Genomic DNA, 20000 nt, shown 5'->3' on the forward strand with positions numbered 1-20000 from the left:
GGCTTTTGCCTTTGATTAGAATAGGTATCTTTCTACAGTTTACTGAAGGTCACAGTATTTGCCACAAGTTCTCTCTTATTACGGATCTTATGTGAAATGCCTGTGTTTACAAAGCAAAATAAAAAGACAATTAGCTTTAGAAGTTTGGGGTCAAAGTGCTGGTAAATCAACACTTTCCAAAAAGTTATCCTGTTCACACTGTAAGATCTTCACCTCCAATACAGTTTGTTCAAAAATTCACGGAAATATTTGCATAAAGCTAATTAAGCTGTCAGAAGGTAACAGTGGTGTACTACTATGATCACATTCCTGCCAACTTTCTGAAATCCCTGGAAGAGTTGGGAATCGTGTCCTTGTCTAATGCTAACAAATTAAAAAAAAAAAAAATTCTTCTCATTTCGATCATAAAAAGCCACCCATGCTTTTATTCAAATACTGTCATCAGCACAAACCTTCATCTTGGTGCACAAAAATATGAAATATGTGAAAATCTGAAAACAACGAAACACAGAAGTATCACATTGATTACTGAACACCTACAAGACTGGCTACCGTGACTTGCAGCAAATATATAAAAAAAACTTTTCCAGGAATTCCCCTCAAGGCAGCAGTCAAAACAAAACCCATCTCGCTACTGACATTACGTCAGTCCATACAAGTGTGCCAGCCCATCGCTAGCAGCTCACGGCTGCACAAACCCCGTGTGTAACCAATAAGCTTGCCAGAGTGTGGCATTGTAAGTAAACATGAAAAACTAGAGGGGACAGTTTACTTATATAAGTATTAGATTTAAAAGTCCTGCCCAGAGCAACAGGATTAAATCTTTTATGATTTCAAGAGAGATGAATTCATGCTAATGAAATCTGGGAGCACTTTTGAAGGAAGCGTCAAATTCTGAATTCTTGCCTAACCTCCATGGGTACTGGGGTCTGCCCTTACAGGTCATGGTGCAGTGCTGCTATACATTCCACTGGCACAATGCCTATAGCATCACCACTGCCAACCCACGCCAGAACAGCCTGCGTTTCAGTTTTGCTCAATACAGAGGCACCAAGCTACACCCTAACAGAGTAAATGAAGAGATGCCAGCTGACTAAAGGTTCTGGGATGTGGCCCACAATATCCAAAGTGTTTTGGTAGTGGAGGGGATTTTCTGTGTATGAGACGCAGATGAGCCCAATTTTAAAAAATAATAAATATTTTACAATTAAAGCCTGATAAAGCAGGGAAACAAAGGAACTGGTTGTTATTTGAAATTGTGTTCTACATGTGCCATTTTAACACATTGTGGGATATGGTAGTAGGTGGTGTACTGTTAGTTCACCCAGAATAAACGAGTGCATGAGTAAGTGAAATGATTAAGTTAGTTTCCATTGCTAGCCTTTTGCAGCCTGAAGCAAGAGGGACAAATGGGAGCTCCCCTCCCACCCCATGAGCCAAGCAGCACAGGGGCACTGCACTCAGACGCATACACCCATCCTCAGCTGGAGCAAGCGGGGAGCTGGGATGGCACTGAAGGAAGGGCAGGGGGGTACAGCCATGATCTCCTACCCTCTGGCTAGGATGCACCATTCGCTGATGGCTGGGGCACTGGCACAGGCCCAGAAGGAAGGTATGGACACTGCGGGGCTGACAATCCCGCCATGTTTATTAGTGGTAAGCTCCAGGAAATGTTCCACATAGCCCTCATAGTTTTCTGGCTTCAGACTTAAATGCATACATGCACTCGCTCACACCATCCCTTCTTAAGTTTCCTTTGAGGTTTCAATGCACTGCTCTTTTACCCTCTGGAGCTGCTTCTCCCTGCAGGCTCTGAGCCCTACTCCTTTCTATCATCCATAATATAGCCAGTTGCACATCCTGGGAAAAATGCATTTTGTTACCACCCTGAGATGGGCCATACAGTACGATGTACAGTATCGACCAAGTGGTCTCACTGAAGTTATCGCTGATCTAACTGATGAGATAAGGAGTTCATTACTTATTGCCTGCTCCCACAAAAAGCTCCATTTCCCAGGTCCAATGAGTTACTTATCTATGACTCTACGAGGCCTGCAGCTATGCTTGTAATAAGATTAACAAAAAGAGATCTCAGGTACCTCCGTATAACAAGACAACTTGGGTGGGGAAAAGGAATAAAACTCCAAAAGGGAGCTTCTTGAATATCTGGATAGGATAGGAACTTGAACCATGAGCTGAGCCTAAAACCAAAAAGAAAAGAAAACCCATGTGGAACTAGAATTATACACATGTGAACATCTGTGGGTAGACATATGCATCTACGTATATGTTTCACTGTGGTGTGTGCATATGTGTATGGAGGAGGGGAGTTTTTTGGTGTTTTTGTTGTTGTTGTTGTTTTGTGGTTTTTTTTGTTGTTGTTGTTTTCTCCTGTACCCCATTTTCCAGATGTAAGCTGTGAAACACATCCAAGTTCCTTAAAAAGGGAAGTGTCAAGTCAGGTGGCTCAGGCTGAGCTGCTGCAGTTATCACTCCATTGAAAATGAACAACAAACTCAAATAACAGAGGCTGTGTTTGATTCTGGATCTTTCTGGGTTTTCTTTGTCTAGTTCCCATCCTCACAGCCTCACCTCTCTCCCTCCCTTCCATACTTAGCATAAAGTTATGATGTTCTTTACTATAATAATGAATGGAATTCCCAGATTATTATTTTAGAGGCTTATCTTGATTCTGAGAGTTTTTATGCACTTACCACCTATACAAAGAGGCTTTTTCATATGTATTTCAGCTAGTATAGAAATAGGCTTGGGGTCAGTATTAATTTTTACAGCTTCAACAGATAGTCACATTTATTTCCAAAGATTTCATTTTTTTTTCCTGATTGCACTTTTGCATCCCTCTGTGTGCAGTTGCACTACACACTCATCTGTGAACCTGGACCTATTGTCAGCAAATAGAATACCTCCATCCTTAAAACATTTTTTTTTTTGTATAAAAACATATATAACCTGCACTTTGCTCTCTGTACAAATCTGTAAATGCATACATGAGTGAGACTGTTGGAAACTGGATTCCCCTTCAGCATGTTATTTATTTCCAGGTAATCTCAGCTGTGAGTCTGCTAGTGCTGTCACTATGGCCAGCTTTATATTGGATATTTTTCTCGATGCAGATGTGTAACTATTTGCCTTTTCTTTACTTCTCTGTAAATGCCATATGGACAGAAATCATCGAGTCACCAGATCATACATTTATTTTTATGATATATTATGCTGTTTGATGTCATGTTGACATCTAATTGATGTTGTTTTTGCTATTTTTTGTCTTTGTTTTGTTTCTTGGTTTCAATAAAAAGAGAATTTAAAAAAGGCTGTAGAGTGATGACTTAAGGCACTGACAGACATGAACATAGTATGCATCTCTTTTATGATGTGTTGCTGAGTAATTGGGTATATTTCTAGCTTTAGATAACATATGAGACCTCTGAATTTTTACTGTATAGTAAAGTATCTGTATAAGCCTAGCCTATAACCTCAAAGGAACTTTTTTCTCTAGCAAGAAATACATACAGAACATGTTTTCAATAAGGCTTAACCCATGATTTAAGAGCCAATAAAGAAAGGTTTTCCATAAAGAAATGAGAACGCAACAATAGAACTAAAATACAACATGCTGAAGATTAAATATGTTCCATCAGCACAACAGTGTCTTATTGTACAGTAAAGAGCAGAAGGGGATGATTAATAGTAAAAGGTATGCATGTCAAAAGAAAAATAAATGCAATTTAGACAAAGTACACAATTATTAACAGAGAACTTCATTTACAGTTATTCAGATTGGAGGAAGGCAAGAATAAAACTAGTAGAGAATGTATTTCACAATGTGAAGTCCCACTCATCTTGGTGCAAAGTCACACACACCCCACGTTTTTGGGTCCTAGAGAGTGGGAAGGAAGGGAAAAAGGAAGCCAGAACTTGGGAAACAAGCGCAGGGACCAGCCTGTGTGCAGAGCAGTGAGGGGCAGGTTAACTTGTCTGCCAGGGACCAAGCCTCTGCCCAGCACCTACCAAGACACTAGCATTCGAGACCAACTGAAAAGTTGCAGACAAGTGACTCCTGCCTTGCAATATACAGTGAGACGATGTGGGGAAGAGCACCTCCTCTATGTTTGCCAGAAACATTATTAAAATGACCAGTTATTAATTCAATATTAAAAACATTCCAAATTTTGATCTAGAAGGATACAAATAGCAGTGTGCTAATCCAGCCCGTTTGTGAAAATTGGTCATTCACATTCCACAATGAAATATGACTATGAATATATAAGCAACAATGAAAAACACAAGACAAAAAGAAACCACCTATTTCATTTTACATATAAGAAACCTTATAGCACAGTTCCATGAAATACTGCTCACAATGCTCAACTATTTCCAAATAAAACCACACACACAAAACAAATACAGGTTTATAAGGAAGGCAAGAAAGGTAGATTTTAAACAACAAAGAGAGCTTTGAGAAGTTGTAAATTAATATAAAACATAAATGTTTATTCATTGTTAATTGTAGAAATTGCTACCAGTCCTACTTTGTGTAAATAATTACACACTATATGGGAAAGAGGAACAGTAAGAAAACAAGGGTTATAACTCCATCAGTAAGTATCTAGAGAAGATGAAATTTTTTCATGCTCCACTCTCCTAATATATAGTATCAGAAAACCAGACAAGGAATTAAAGTCTATAATTCACCATATGCATATTTTTACTAGACATGAGATATAAATCAAAGTGGTAGATCTGAAGCATACATCTCAAATGCGCATCCTTAAAACTCCTTAACTACTTCTCAGAATTCCAACCTGTCCTAAAAATATTTTGATTCCATTCTAATCTATCTTATGTGACTTCTGCAAAAATGATTCTTTGCAACTCTGGCAAGTTTCTCTCTACCATTTTCATTAAATGAAGGAATCCTTCAATTTGCAAGGAAGTTCTCAGAAGTTCCATATTCTAGGACTATTATTGCCAGAACTCACTGAGCTCTTGCTGTATTCACATACGTAAATTTGAAAGCCAGGAATTATAAACATATACCTCATTCACGAAAGCACACCCAAGTTCAGAAGTGAATTAATCATATAAGTAACGTACATTATAACTACAAAGAGTATGACATTAGAAACTTTATGAGCATCGGACAAGGTCCTCAATTCTAAAATTGTCAACTTGCACAATTTCTCATTTTCTAAACTGCCTTTTATTTCTTTGCCTGTTAAATCCTATAGCTATACAAGTCGTTGTTAAATGCTCTTAAAGACACACAAAAAATTACCCATCCATTTTAAACCACATTATCCTGACATAACTTACTGCATGGTAGTATGACAGAACACCATAAAGACCTACGGCTTGGCTTGCTCAAGCAGCTTGTATCTTGAGACTCCATTAACTTTTATCTAATCATCAAATGTCTTCAGGATTTTATACTTTTTGAAAAGAGGTATTTCTACACCTTCTAACTAGTCTTCAAGTCTGTGTGTGCTGCGGGGCATGGACGCAAGAATTTGAAAAGAAACACTCCACTGTGATCTTAAGAGACAGCATGAAAAAGTCACCAGAAATATAATGAATATAGAGAACTGAGACACTTAACTGGGCTTTCCCACTTCCTAACTCTAGAAGTGGAAGAAAAAACACCTCACCTGTATCAATATGGCTTACTAGTTCTCTCTGTTAATGAAAGAATGAGAAGACATGAGGAGGTCAAGGAAACACATATGAATGGAATTGCTAAAAGGAGAGAGAAACCTTCTATTCTATGGACAGTGTCAAGAAATACTTTTTTTCTTTTTTAATAAAATCCCAGAGAAGTATATAAATTATTGACAGTATTATAATCATTCTAGCAATACTATAGTATGTTTGTTTCATTATGAATCCATTCCCTACAATTCTAAAAACTATAAAGTAAATTATGATTGTCACACGAGTGCGCATCAAAATTACAAACAATACTCTCGCTAAAACATATTCAGCTTTTTATGAAAGTTTGGAGGAAGTCATCTTCTGATTTTAAGACTGTCATACTTTTAAGCAAATGTAGAATGACTTAAAATAAACATTGCAGGAGGGAGCTCCTGCTCTAGGCTTCACCAAGCAATCAGCAAGGCATCTGACACGCTACAGAAAACCTGCAAAATCTAGCAAATAAATCATGTAACACCCATTCAGTATCCTACAAAGCACACAGTGGGGAGCTGACACATTATTAACTGACTGTAATTTTCACAAACTGTAACATAGTAAGAGCTTTATGACATACATGTGTGAAATATATGTATATATGTTATAAATATATATTTATTTAAGCATGTTATTCAAGGTACTTCAATTAAATCCTTGGGTCACATCCGTCTTCACGTTAATGGCATCGAAAACATCTATTATTACAATAAACAAATTTGGGAAACACCTCCATCTCATGATTCCACTCTACCAAAATCACAGGCTTTTGATGATGGGGATAGTATGTTACAGGACAAGGGGACCAACCTCAGCAACAAAGATAACGTTTGGACAAATGATTACAAAATGGTGCTTCCCTCAAATATGAGCTTTTATATCAAATTATATGTGATATAAACTTGCTTAAATCCTACTTCTTTGGTGGGAAAAAATCCATGAGGGAACTGTAGGTTCCAAGGAAGCCATCCAGAAGGAAAGAACTGAAGGTGATACAACACAGACTTCAGCTTTCAACAAACATCTTTCCTTTTGCTCTAGTGAAGATTTACAAAACTTTACAGATGCAAACCTCACCTGTCCCATTCAGGAACAGCAAAAAAGAATTCTGCAAATGACAGAGTACTGGCTTTTGAAACTTTACATTGTTCTGCCACACACAAGAATAGCTTGAGGTCCCAAAGGTTCATACTACAAAATGGCACTTTACCAACTCTCATTACAGCCTGCCAACCTGTAGATTATCTTCTTGCACAGGACTTCATCTGATACTTTCACGTTTACAACCCTTTACAATACTCAGCAGTTTCTATTTAAATAAAAGTAGACAAGATTAAAAAAAAATAAACCTGAAGTACAAAATACAGGGTAGATGTGAAAGCTGAGAGCATTTTCCTTTCTATTGTTCATTATTCTTTAATGTATCATTCTCTTTCTGCATGTAGGCCAAAAAAATAAATCCAATGTAAACACAAAAGGCAAATACCTTTTGAAGGCCAGGCAAATATTTGAAAAGCAAAAAAGAGATTCTGCTTTTATCTCTAGATCACCCTACAATTTAATGGTTAGTGGAGAGAGGTTTCTTTTCTACTTTTTTTCTTTTCCTTTTCTCTTTTCTTGAGGGAATGCAGCAGGGACAGGTCCGCACTTCATAGCTCATGCAATGGTTATCAACCTATAAACCATAACAATTGGATAACAAAGGTCGGATAATTATACCATACTTGTTATCAGTGCGGAAAGAAAAATTGCCAGTATAGAAGGACTTTTAGGTGACACACCAATGTATTAAAAAAACTGATCCAATATTATTTTTAAACTATGAAAATTATGTGCTTGACCTTGTAATCTGGTGTATGTAATTTATAAGTGAAGTGCAGATGCTTGTATAGGGCTTAATGATTTTAATGAGATTTCTCAAAATCCAAGTAACCTTAATGCATGGACTAGAGAAAAATACTCAGGCCTTCAAATATGTTGGTAATATTAAATAGCATTAAAGTATAAACAAAAAGAATATCTGCCAGCTAAAACGGTAAAGCTCTTAAACTATTACCAGTGTGCTCACAATCACCTAGTAGAAAAAATAAATGACTCCCCGTGTGAGTATATGGAACTGATTTGAAAAAGCTGCTGGGTGGGAATAAAGCTCTTGAAACCAAAGTGGAATACAAAAGCTTTCTTTTGTCCCCTTATCACTAGTCCTGGATTCTCAGGTCACTACTGAACACAAGTGTGCAAGTGCTCAATGGTTCAATAACACAAGTTGACGCTCTCATGGCAATAGCAAATCTTTACCAATCTCGCACAAACCCCAGCAATTACATCAAGAAAGATAATATCTGGTCCTTTCATTCAGAACACGCTCGTGACATATTTTGGGAATATACAGGAAAGTTGCATCAAATGCCTCACCTATTTTATGAATAAAAAAGCCCTTTCGGCTGCTCAGTTCTTTACAGTGCAGCCTTTCATGAAACGAATTGAAAACAAAAACTCAGTAACTCCATATAACAGGAATCTGTGCTTTCTTAAATTGTACATAAAAAAAAAATGGTAACACTATTAAAAATATCGATGCATTAAGTAAGGTAAGGATTTAATAGCAACAACTATATAAAAAATGAAAAAACCTCAAACCCTTCAGTTTGTTGCTTAGAGTAGCACAAAAAAATAAGAAGGAAAAAAAGCAGAATAAACGGATCAGAAGAAAAAGGAGAGTCATGTCTTAAGGCTCCATAATAAAATATTGTTTAAATCTTAGCCTCTGTATGTAAAACCATATTAAGTGTATATATACTGTGAGGTGAAATGTTCAGCTTAATTGGTTAGCTGGTAAGAGTGAAATTTCTTACATCAAAAGGACAACATTTGGTAGTTTGCCCCCAAATCAGCTTCTATAATAAGGTTAACAGTATAAGCAATGGCCAACTTGATTTGCACCCAGTTATCTGCACTCTTAGATCATCTTCTCCTATACAGACAAAATTTCCTGAGAATTAAATGTATATATTTAGATTCTTTGTTCTATATGTCTATATTGTACCTGGTATTCATCAACAGCTGAAGTACAACATGCTGGAACATTTTTAATACATGATTTTCAACTTACAAATGTTCTTCTAAACTCTAATATATTTTTTTTGTGTAACAATGAATTATATTTCTCTAATTTTTCAACTATATTTCTCTGTGACTAGAAACTAATAGAGGTTATTTAAAGGCCATCTGCTATAAGACTTTTAAAAAACATATGAACAAATATTTCAGCAGAAAAGGTCTCTTTCAGAGTATAAACAAAAAGAAATGACTTCAGCTTGTCACCTGTCCACTGTCTTCAAGGGTTTTATATATGTTCAAGTTGTAAAGTATGTGTACTTTATTATCTTTTATTTGACAGAAAAGTGATAAACACTCCTTCTAACTGGAGAGGTTTGATCAGCAAAGTAGGATTAAAACAGAAAACAGAATTAATACTTGCTTATTCTTGTAGGAAACATTTATGGATAAAAGCCAAAAAATCATTACAAAATCTATATTCTAACATTAATAATAATAATAATCTAAGCATCTAAAGGTTTTTCTGGATAGGTTCTTTTACAGTTTTCACAACGTAACAACAGGTTAAAAGATTATGGTATTCCAGAGGAAAAGGCAACACAACCAATGAGAAAAGGAACCGTATTCCAGAGTAGCAGAAAAATTAGGGGACAGCAGCCATTCATGGTGAGATTTATCAAGATCGTGACTGTACTACTTCCAAAGATATGGCCAAAAAACTGGTCTGTGATGCCTTTTTACTCAAAGCCCTTGGGGAAGCAAAAAAAAGTTGACAAAGAACATTGATATGGTCTGTATAATTTCCAAAAGCAATTTTATAAATATTTTACGTAACAAGCAAATATACACAATGCCCAACTCCCAATCTGCTTAATATTATAAATCCTGAAAGTGCAAGGTGGAATAACAGGATGGTTACAAGTCCATTGATAGGCAGGAACTGACTCAAGCATTTTGTAAGTAAAATTGCAACCAATAGCCTGTAAGACTCAGAATCATTCTAATCTACTACCAATTTATATCAGCTAACTCTCAGTATTTTAGCTGATAGTGTTTTACTCCTCTAAAATCTAGAATAGCATCTCTGAAAGTAGAATGATGCACAAGACAGACATATATATTTATACATGCAAGTATGAAGTTTTGTGTCTAATATTAATATGAAAATTATATAGGAAACTATTATGCATATGTACATAAATGACTATGAGATGTATGCATATGTTCACATATATATGCAGATACACTTTTGCATACACAAATATATATATAAATAATGGACAAAACAGACTTGTATGCAGGTACATAAGTATGTATTTTTGTGTATACTTATATATAGACATACATTAATACATAGACAAAAATGTCAACGTCATACATACATAATATAGAAGGAATTCACTAAGCTAATTGTTAGTAAGGAAGACTACAGTAAATAACTGCCTTAGTAGTCATTGTTCAACTGCATTATGTGCATTCACATTGGAGGACCAAAGTCTCTGCTACAAATTTTCTACTACATTGATAACCTCCCTAGTCTACATCTAAAAATCACAGTTCAGGTTTATAAAGCTAGATATTTTTAAAATAACAATAAATATTACTTTTTCTTTCAATTGTTTACTGTGTGGTTCAGTCTCTTTAGACTCATCTGGCATCAGTCAATCCATTTTGTATGGTTTTAATAATTTATGAAGATGTATTCAGATACATGGGCACATTTTTTAAACTAAAACAGTTGCTGCACTGCTGGAGGTGCAGAAGTAAAATCAGAACATCACCACTGATGAATTAAAATTCAACTACGAATTAGCTGTGTTTCACCGTTGCAGATGAAGTAAATCATTCTTCCTATATATGCCACTATGCTGTTGAAAGTGTGCAGGCAATCTTGTTTCCAAGACTTCTACGATCACCTACCAACTAAGGTATGTTGATCATACCTTTAAAGGCTAGTGGAGTGACGGTGTAAAAAAGCATTCAGAAAAAGGCTCAATAATTTATTTGCTGGTACCAATTTACCTTTCTAATTTTTCCCTGAAAATACCATTTTTAGGAAAATGAATAAATGACATTTCTCACACAATACAGAAGTCGTTATTGATACTAGGAGAAGTAGTCACTTTTTACTCTTTCCACTCACACACTACAGACAGCTAGTAGCAGAAGACAGAGGACAGACTGTCTGGATTTGACATGTAACTCTGGATTACATGTCACAGCTAAAGGATGCAGGAGCAAATAATCCTAATGAAGTCCATACACTAACTTCAGACCTATATTGATATAGCTCAAAGCAGAACCTAATCCTCCCCAGAACATAAACTGCTATTCCTGATTGCTTTAGCTGACTTTGACGTCAATTCCAAAATTTAGCTCTTTCTTTGATATAGGAGATCTAGGCAGGTGTGCACTCGACTCCTGGTTCTGAATCCTGACAAGCAAGGAAGGCTTATTATTCTCTTATATAAGTTCAGAAGAAATGTAGCAGCTCCCTTCTTACTAAGAATGTAAAACAAAACAATCTTTCCCTCCTGCAGTGTTTGGCCTTTACATTAAACAATACTGTAGATTAGTAATCAGGTTTACCAGACAGTTGTCATGGGGTCACCAGCAGCAGCTTTTTTTTTTTTTTTGCCTCAAAAATGTGCACCTAATGTGATGATAGCATTAAACAGACTGTAACTGATGGGAGAAGTGGAGAGAAGAAAGAATAATCAACAACATACTGAAAATATCTCTCCAAGAAAAAGCAGTCTATTGAAAAATCACAGACAAGAAAGATTCAGTGTAAGCACTAGTAGACCATATATATTACCTCTATAAATGCTAAAAGCTTACCACAGTAAAGGAAGAACAAAGATAGATGTGATTTAGCTCATGTTTTTCATGCAAAAATTGGGAAGTATGCTTATATATATGTTTGTCGTTTTTTTTCCCAAGTTAAAGACATTTGTTCTACTTTCTTATTAAGTCTAAATTAAACAAATATTGTTATGATGAAAAGTCTGTTTTGAAAAAACTGAACATAAATAGTTAGGATTTGCCTGAGGTAGTTCTCACTAAGGTTTAAAACAGATGATTCTCCCACTGTAAAATGGTAAGAAATTTGCACATGCACATAAACTACCAGATATCAGACAAACTGGGGTATACAGTCCGCATTAGCCACCCCGTCCGGAAGCAGAGAGGTCACAAGGAGAATTTTCTCGTCTGCTGATGTCCCAGAGATGCAGCAACATCTGTGTATTATAGCGGCTGTTGAAGTGCCCAACTTTGGCCTTCTCCCAAGGCAATGGAGGTTGGTCGGTTTGAGCAATTTAATCAGAAGCCCTGACAAACCTCCGCTCTGTTGGGAGCAGCACTGCTTTCCTCCTACACTGAACACCTGCAAAGCCCAGTCTCATCAGCCTGGTTAGTGAAACAGAGACGTCTGTGGGACAACAGTCAAACCCCATCCTTTGTCTCTCAGAAAATTAGGTGAATACAGTTAGAGAAAGTTTATTTTATTTAAAAAAAAAGTCTAAAAGCTCTATAATAATTAGTAACTAGTAATTATACAAATACTGATTTTACTATCTTTGGACGAATGGAAGAAATACCAACAGATTCTTCTCTAGCATCTATGAAAACACAGCTAAAGCCTGTGTAGCAAAACAGCGAGGGGATTACGTTTTACACTTCTAGGGATCTTAGGTACTATCATCCACTGCTACCACAGAACTGTATTCAGACCATGAAAAATGTCACATTTGATTGCTCCAGGATTTAGCAGCTGAAAATAAAACAATGTGCCTTGAAGAAATTCACTGTTTCATGAGCAAGTCTTCTAAAAAAACTATTGAAATATGATGGATATAATAAAGAACATATGCAATTCCTACTTCTGATGAGGAAAAAAGGAACGAAAAAATGTTTTCCTCTAACTGTGTATAATTCAATTAACTCTTCACACTCTTCTCTCTTTGCAGCTGTTTAAAATACTATTTTCCATAAGACATTAAAAATGCTAGTCCCAAAGGCAAAATGAAATCTTAAAAGATTTCTCTATATATTATCTAAGATGGATCAAGTGATGATAGACACCTACAAACCCAAGTGGCATTTTCAAAAAGCATTGAGCACTTAGCAGCTTGTACGGAAACCAAAGGCCACAAGACACTAGGCTTAGTGACCTGCTTTATTCAGTTATTTAGATTAGGTAGGTTTACTTATTTTTCAGTTCTAACATGTTACAGTTTTTCTTGTTCTAGAAGGAGAGTTCTCAGGTTTCTATATTCTCCATTTAATCTCTTGTTGAGGTAGGTACCTACATGCAAAGTCACAAGATTGCCCTGAATTTACCCTTTTTTTCAAGATGCAACCTGGCAATTTTGCATCTGACCGCTCTAAGCTGATGATGCTCTGCGAGGACTCTGCAGAAGTCAGAGTTGTTCATGAGCTCCTTTGGTCCTGAAGCGTGGCTAAGCACCAGCTGCACCATATTTATCTACTTGTTTATGAAAGAGTTTCCCCCTCATTGTGTGGATAACTGACCTTAGCCATAGCTAATAAGACATGAGCTTCCTTGAACTATGCAGCTTTACACTGAATCTTATAAAATACTTCAGTGTCACCCATACAGCCTCACTGAGCTCCTAATGAACTGAAACACATTCTCTCTCCAGCACTGTCATCACAGACAAGGTGTGGTCCAAGAAACAAAAAACACTGGCCCAACCTTTTCTTCGGCCATCTGTTTCTGTAGACAAGCTTCTCGTTACTACCAGGCTTTAATAAAGTAGAGAATGAAACGACGTGTAGATATTTACGCTCCACCCCACCCATCATGTCATCTTACTGTCCCTACCATGCAGTGACGAGAACAGTTTGCTTTCTGCAGGTAAACCGCTTCAGCAGCCGCCCCTAAATTTCAGCTGTGTTTCCAGATATACAGCTGGCTAGTCAAAGACCTCTGGAACTTACTCTAGGAATCCACCACTTCTCAGCCTCAAGCCTTTAGACACATTGGGGAGCTACACAGTCTGCATTGAAGAGAATGCAGCAACTTTACTTAACGTGAAAACTCTGCTCAAACTAGTTCTGCTAAATCAGATGATGTTCTTATCAATCAATTCCAGATGTTTCAAACCTTTTTTTTTTTTTTTTAATAGACAACCAAGAAGCTACAACTGGCACAAAAGCAAGGGTCATATCAGCCATAGAACCCTGCAGAACTGGCTGCGGGGACTTTTTTCACAGGTTATGTTATATGATACTGTTGAGTTTGAAATGAGTCACAGGAATGGACACAAAAAGACAGCGTCTGCTCTTTTGTTTCCTTTTTATATTTAACAATATTACTTTTATCATAGTTACTATATTTAAATTACTATAAGTTACTATATTTAAATTACTATAATTTACTATATTTAAATTACTATAATTAAATGACAGTTTACACTGGCTTATAGCTGAGGAAGTTCTTCAAGACTTTCGCTTTAGTTGTGGGTAATATTTGACGATTTAGGATTCTGCCAATGAACCAAAAATTAGAATAGATTTTAAAATGATTATTAAAGTCTGTCAGTTGAATCAATACAGTGTGTCAGCTACATTTACACACAAAATACAATAAATCCTGAAATACTACTTCAAAATCCAACCAATTTGTCTACTTTGTGGGTTAACACACACATAAGTAATACAATCACCTTTAATCAGTCCAAGTGAGCACACAGCAAGTTTCATTTTGTTTTTGTTTTTTTCTCCAACAGAACTACACTGGTTGTTCCTGATGAAGTTCCAAGCAGAGCATTCCAAAGATTCACTCGTGCAGGAAAACATTTGAGCTTGACTCAGTTGCCAGCTCTTTCCTAATTTTACTATTCACTTTCTCATTCTGAAGCAAGCATTCTTCTCCAGTACTAGTTAAAAGAGCTCCTCTAATTTAACTTTAATTTTTGCCTTCAACATCTGGGAAACTTCATTTCTCTAATCAGTTTCTTACTTTCCTCCACTAATTACAATCTTGTTTTTTCACGTATATCATTTCCTGTGCGATAATTTTGCATCATTCGTTTTCTTGCTCTTTATATATTTCCTAGACGCTAGTGTTCAAATTCAGGCAAAGCAGCTTATTTATGATGTCCACCTTCTCCTAAAAATAAAATAAAATAAAATAAAATCTAGGATAAAATGTGCCACGATAACCTATTTGCTTCCCTATACCTGAATGTTTAGCATAGCTTCCAAAAGGCCAGTATTTGTTGCCCTGGAAGCTCCATCCACAGCGGATTCTGGGATTTCAGTTTACTTGAACGTGATGAGTCACTCTTCAGAAGAACCAGGCACCTGCTGCCTCTTCTTGAGCAGGCAACGTCACGACGTCACATGCAAACCAGCAAGGCCTGGCAGACCAACACCACTTCCCTTTTCACTTTCCTCACTGCCTGTTTTTCCCTTCTTTCCCTTTCTCCTTTGTCCTAGGCCATATCTCAATCCATTCTCAAAATCAAAAGGTTTCTTCCTTTCTGTATGGTTCATGAAAGGTTGCCATGTAGAATAAAATTGCTACAGGGGCTCAGCCTTTAGATTTGGGTTGCTTTGTTTTTAATCTGCCTTTTGATTCTTGCCTTATCACAACCCGTACCAGGTAGCTTTCAGGCTGTTTCATAGGCATCAGCTAAAATCTAGAGATGGTAAACTTTTTCACCATGACAGATACTGTAGTAACACTATAAGCATATTTAATGCCATTCTACAAGCAAATCAGATTTTTTTAAAATGCTACTAATTTAAGTAACAGCACACAATCTCAAGCTAAATAGCGTAGACCGTTGAAAAAAAAATACACGTTCACCATAACTTTGGTTTAATAAAATTGGCACAAATATAACAGGCAAATTTCAGAGTTTTCTCGAGATAGAGCTATGAGTCTTTAGTAAAATTAGTAAAACTATAAGAAGATTATGTCCAGTTGATCTAATGGTTTGGTTTTCATTTCTCTGTATAAACACAGCAGTATGTTTACCAAACATCCATTTCCTTCTAACTCCAGATCATAGATTTTTAAACCCCACCAGAAAAAAAAAAGAAAAAAAAAAGTTGTTTTTTTAAATGAACACGAATGCGTTCATGATATTTCAAAAACAAACTTTAATATATCATTCATATCGTGTGAACACTGAACTATAATATCCCTGTAAATGAAAGAGCTCTGTAACATAAATATTTCCATAAACTTCCACAATATGTTCAAGCATGACTAAAGAAAAAATACATAATATATAGCTTGCTGTTGCAAAGGACTCTGCAGGTTTTGCGATCAGGTCTCATACTTAACCGCACACCAGTTAAGAACTGTTAAGATATTTCACAGTTAAATACACTGCTTAGCTAACAAATATTTCCTCTTACCAATGTTAAAGCACAATTATAATTTCTTTCATTCATTTGAGGAAATTGAGGATCAACATATGCCGTTTCATCTGCTGACAGTTCAAGTAAATCAACAAAGATTCTTTTTAAAACTGAATTCTCCTTCGATGAAAAACAAAAAGAAAAAACAATATTTCTTTGAGATGATGTCTAGCTTACCTGGCTTTGCCATTCCACACCGACAGCCCGAACAATATTATCAGCTCTTCAGGTACTAATTCTTGCTAACTGGAAGGATATTTTCTCTCTTGCTGGATTAATAATCAACTTTCCTGATAGTTCATTTGTAATTCTCTGCTGGTTAACCCTTTGTATGGCTCCCATTTTGAACTCAGCAGACTACACTGTGCAGTTCATTTTAATATGAAAATAATAAAATATTTCATAGCACACACACGACAACTAAGTAAAGATATAAAGAGAAAGTTTAATAGATTATTCCAAAAAAAAAAAAAACAAACAATTAATTCTTAAAATAAGACTTTCTTTTTCTTAGAGACTCTACTTACTAAACCTAGGAGCCCAGTAAACCAAAGCATCAACAAACTGAAAGCTGGGAAGTCCAGCAGCTCGGAAGACAGCATGCTCCCATAAAGCTACTGCTCAAACTCGCCTCTTCAGTGTACGTGTAAATACACAGTACGTGTAAACACGCCTGCTGAACTCTGAAAATAACATCTTTTATTATTGAATACCGTGCTGAGAAATTACCACAGTTATCAGCTTGTGCAAGGCCGTCCATCTGTGTTGTCAGAAAGCAAGAGCAAGAGTGGCCAGGAGTAAAAATGAGATAAGAGAGGCCCAGAATAGCTAAAAAGGGGAGTTCAAATAAGGTCAAAACAGTTTAAGATGGGATACTTAGTAATTATATGTAATTTTATTTTTCCAAAGTAATAGGAGTGAATTCCATAAATTTTATCAGTTTCATAAGAATTCAATATATTTTGGTAGCTCTGCAGTGGAATAAGTAGAAAGATTATAAAACAAACCAAGCAAAGGGTATTAGAGGTCTAGAACAGGAAGGTGAAACAATCTGGAAGTCTGAACCTGAAGAAACTAGATATAAGATGGACCTTGGGATGTGCTTTGGTTGGGGGCAGAGGGAAGAGGAAGAGAAAAATAAACTTGTTGCATGGCTGACGTGCATCATGCTGCAAAAAACAGAGAAATCATACAAAAAAACTTGCTTTTCTTTTTTTGTTGTTCTTTTTCCTGGAAAACAATTACTTGGGGCTTTTGGATGCTCTAGGGAAAATGTGAGACAACAGTTTGGTCTACTAACAGAATCACTTTCCTCATAAATTGTGCTATAGTTGTTTTATTAAATAATACTGCAGTATTTTTATTTTTTCCCTTAGACAAAGGGACAGAATCACCTAAAGTTACTGCATAGCACAGAACAGACTTTGGCTATTTCCCTTTTTGTAAGAGAAGTCCTATAACAAATCTATTTTTACACAACTGTAGGTCTCTGCTCTCTCTACCACTCTCTTTACTGTAAGAACTAATACAGTTTGCTGTAAACTTTCTCTGATATGTGCTTTAGAATTTATGATAAAATGCTATAAAATGTTGAAGCAAATTTATTTCATATTTATAGTTAATTTTATTCTGTGTGCGTTTGAAGGAAAACCTTTTAAGAACACCAATAATGTGAGAAAGCTACAACAACTAAATTTATTGTTAAGTATCACATCAGTGGTACTCCTGGGGGCTCCTCTTCACGGGAAGAAAGCTTAAACAACATTTTCTAACACGTTGGATTGCTTCCCAGAGATGTGATGGCCTACAGAGGGTGTACTGAACAAAGCAGCCTAGAATAGTAAGTCAGTAAACAACCCTTTTCAGAGGATGGTCACAAATAAGTGCAACTTTGTTTAATAAAGGCAAATTATAGTTATCTTTTGTTTTTCAGAAAGGGTGTTGTCTTCCTCTCCTATTTCACCTGACTAAGCTGGTGGTATCTCTTCCATCACCTGACTTTGTGGCTGGCTAGAAATAATGGGACAGAACAATCCTCCATTGTTCCAAGAGACAATGACCTTTCATGTCCTTGAAGCTTGCCATGACCTTTCATCTCTCCTAGCCTCCAATGGTCTCTCCTAACAACTAAAACTAGACTCAGGCTGAATTCCAGATTGTCATAAAAAGCCCTGTCCTTTCGAAACAAAACCAATTTTTACACCAAGGTGGAGGAGAAACACAGGTCCATTGTTCCCGCACAGATGGAAGTTAGAGTTACTAAGGCAACAGCTCTAATCCCCCTTTTTACCACCTTTTTCACATCGCTGGCCTATCAAGTGTGCTACCTTTTAACTCATAAGCTCAAAAGCTGGTAGTCTAACTGACTGCCCTAATTAGCTACGATTTTCACAGTACAGACAACATGATGAGCTAATCGAAATTTGCAAAATAATGACGTACCTCCAGCAAATATTCCTCCTCCTGAGGCCCTGTCTTAGAATAACAATAATGAGACCATTATTAGAGGAGGGCATTAAAATGCTGCACTGCTGCTAAACAGAGAACTTAATTGTTCTGGTCTTGTCCATTGAATCAACAACCTATTGTTGTGGACTTGAAAAATAAAGGACTGGAGAATGGGTGCCATAATGATTAGTCTGTGCTGCCATACCAGCACTCTGTAGAATTGTTTTCCTTTTGAAACTCTTGATGGACTAGTAGTTTTGTTTAAAAGTAATATAAAAGGCAATTGTCTGGATAAAAAGTCCTATTTATTGAAATCTTTAGAAGCAGTTGCATGGATTTGTTCGTGACCCCCAGGACAAAAATATAGGGACCATAATAATGCTATTTGTAGAGACCACTGCTTGCAGTGACACGAGATAACACTGTCCTGTCTAGCTACTGTAAAAGGAAGGAAGGCATTTCCTTTGCAGACAGAAATAATGACAGAAGGTCAAATAGTGGACAGATCCAATTCATCTCTAAAAAGGAAGAGGTTTTATTAAAATAAAAAAAAAAACTAGTATATTTGGTCACAACTTAGAATTTGGGGTCTAGATCAAACTGATAAAGGTATGCCTAAGTCAGCCACAACAGAGGACTTTTTTGTTTGCTTAATGGCTTAGATATTAAGAATGACTGACCTTGTTTTTGATTTGCATGTTCTATGGAATTCTATCATAAACTTTGTCATTGGGAAACTGAATAATATACCTTGAGGTGAAGCAACTCAGCTGATGTAAATTGCAATTTACTTTTAGCTTTGGACAATCTTTATTTAAAATTGGGGCTGAGAAGAAAAGATACGTAAAAATCTTTGGACTGTCTTTTTTTTTACTTCTTCCTATTTTTATTGATAAGAAGTGAAATGTATGGTTTGTCACAAATTGTTTAAAATAAACAAAATATCTTCCTATTTTTATTGATAAGAAGTGAAATGTATGGTTTGTCACAAATTGTTTAAAATAAACATGATCTTAAGGGAAAAATAATCCTGCAAATCAAAAATCATAATTTTATTACATCAAATCATTATTAAGTAATGTTACATAAGCAGTAATATATTTACATTTTGGAACAGAAAGTGAAATTGTGTCTTTTTTTCCTTCTTTTTTTTTTAAATAGTTAGCTCTCAATGAACCCTTCTACATAAAGATTGCTCAGAAATAGGTTATGACTCTAGGTTAATATGAACAACCAGAAACAAGTGAATTAGGGCTTGAAAGAATACCAATGGGAACTGTTATTTAATTCAATGGGGAAAAGTTTAGAATTTAATTTTTTCTTATTCTTATCAACATATTGTAAATCAAAATGAGAATAAAAGTAAAAAGGGAAGAAAAAAACAA

The 20000-nt window shown here is 36.0% G+C and overlaps 1 protein-coding gene across 26 annotated transcripts in view; it reads right to left on the reverse strand.

The window, feature by feature from the left end:
• SOX6 (SRY-box transcription factor 6) overlaps positions 1–20000 on the reverse strand; it is a 482345-nt gene that overhangs the window by 352318 nt on the left and 110027 nt on the right. For 5 of the 26 annotated variants that reach the window (XM_083840222.1, XM_083840228.1, XM_083840239.1 and 2 more), the window contains exon 5: positions 16345–20000. This exon is cut by the window's right edge and continues 2168 nt beyond it. The exons of 19 other annotated variants lie outside the window; for them this stretch is intronic. The gene's annotated coding sequence lies outside the window, so the exon portion shown is untranslated. Of the gene's footprint in view, positions 1–14459; positions 16311–16344 lie in introns of those variants that run through there. 2 more of the 26 variants (XM_083840236.1, XM_083840238.1) reach the window with 2 other exon arrangements.

This window comes from Anser anser (genome assembly GCF_964211835.1).
Source record: "Anser anser genome assembly, chromosome: 5".
In the NCBI taxonomy this organism is placed as follows: Eukaryota; Metazoa; Chordata; class Aves; order Anseriformes; family Anatidae; genus Anser; species Anser anser.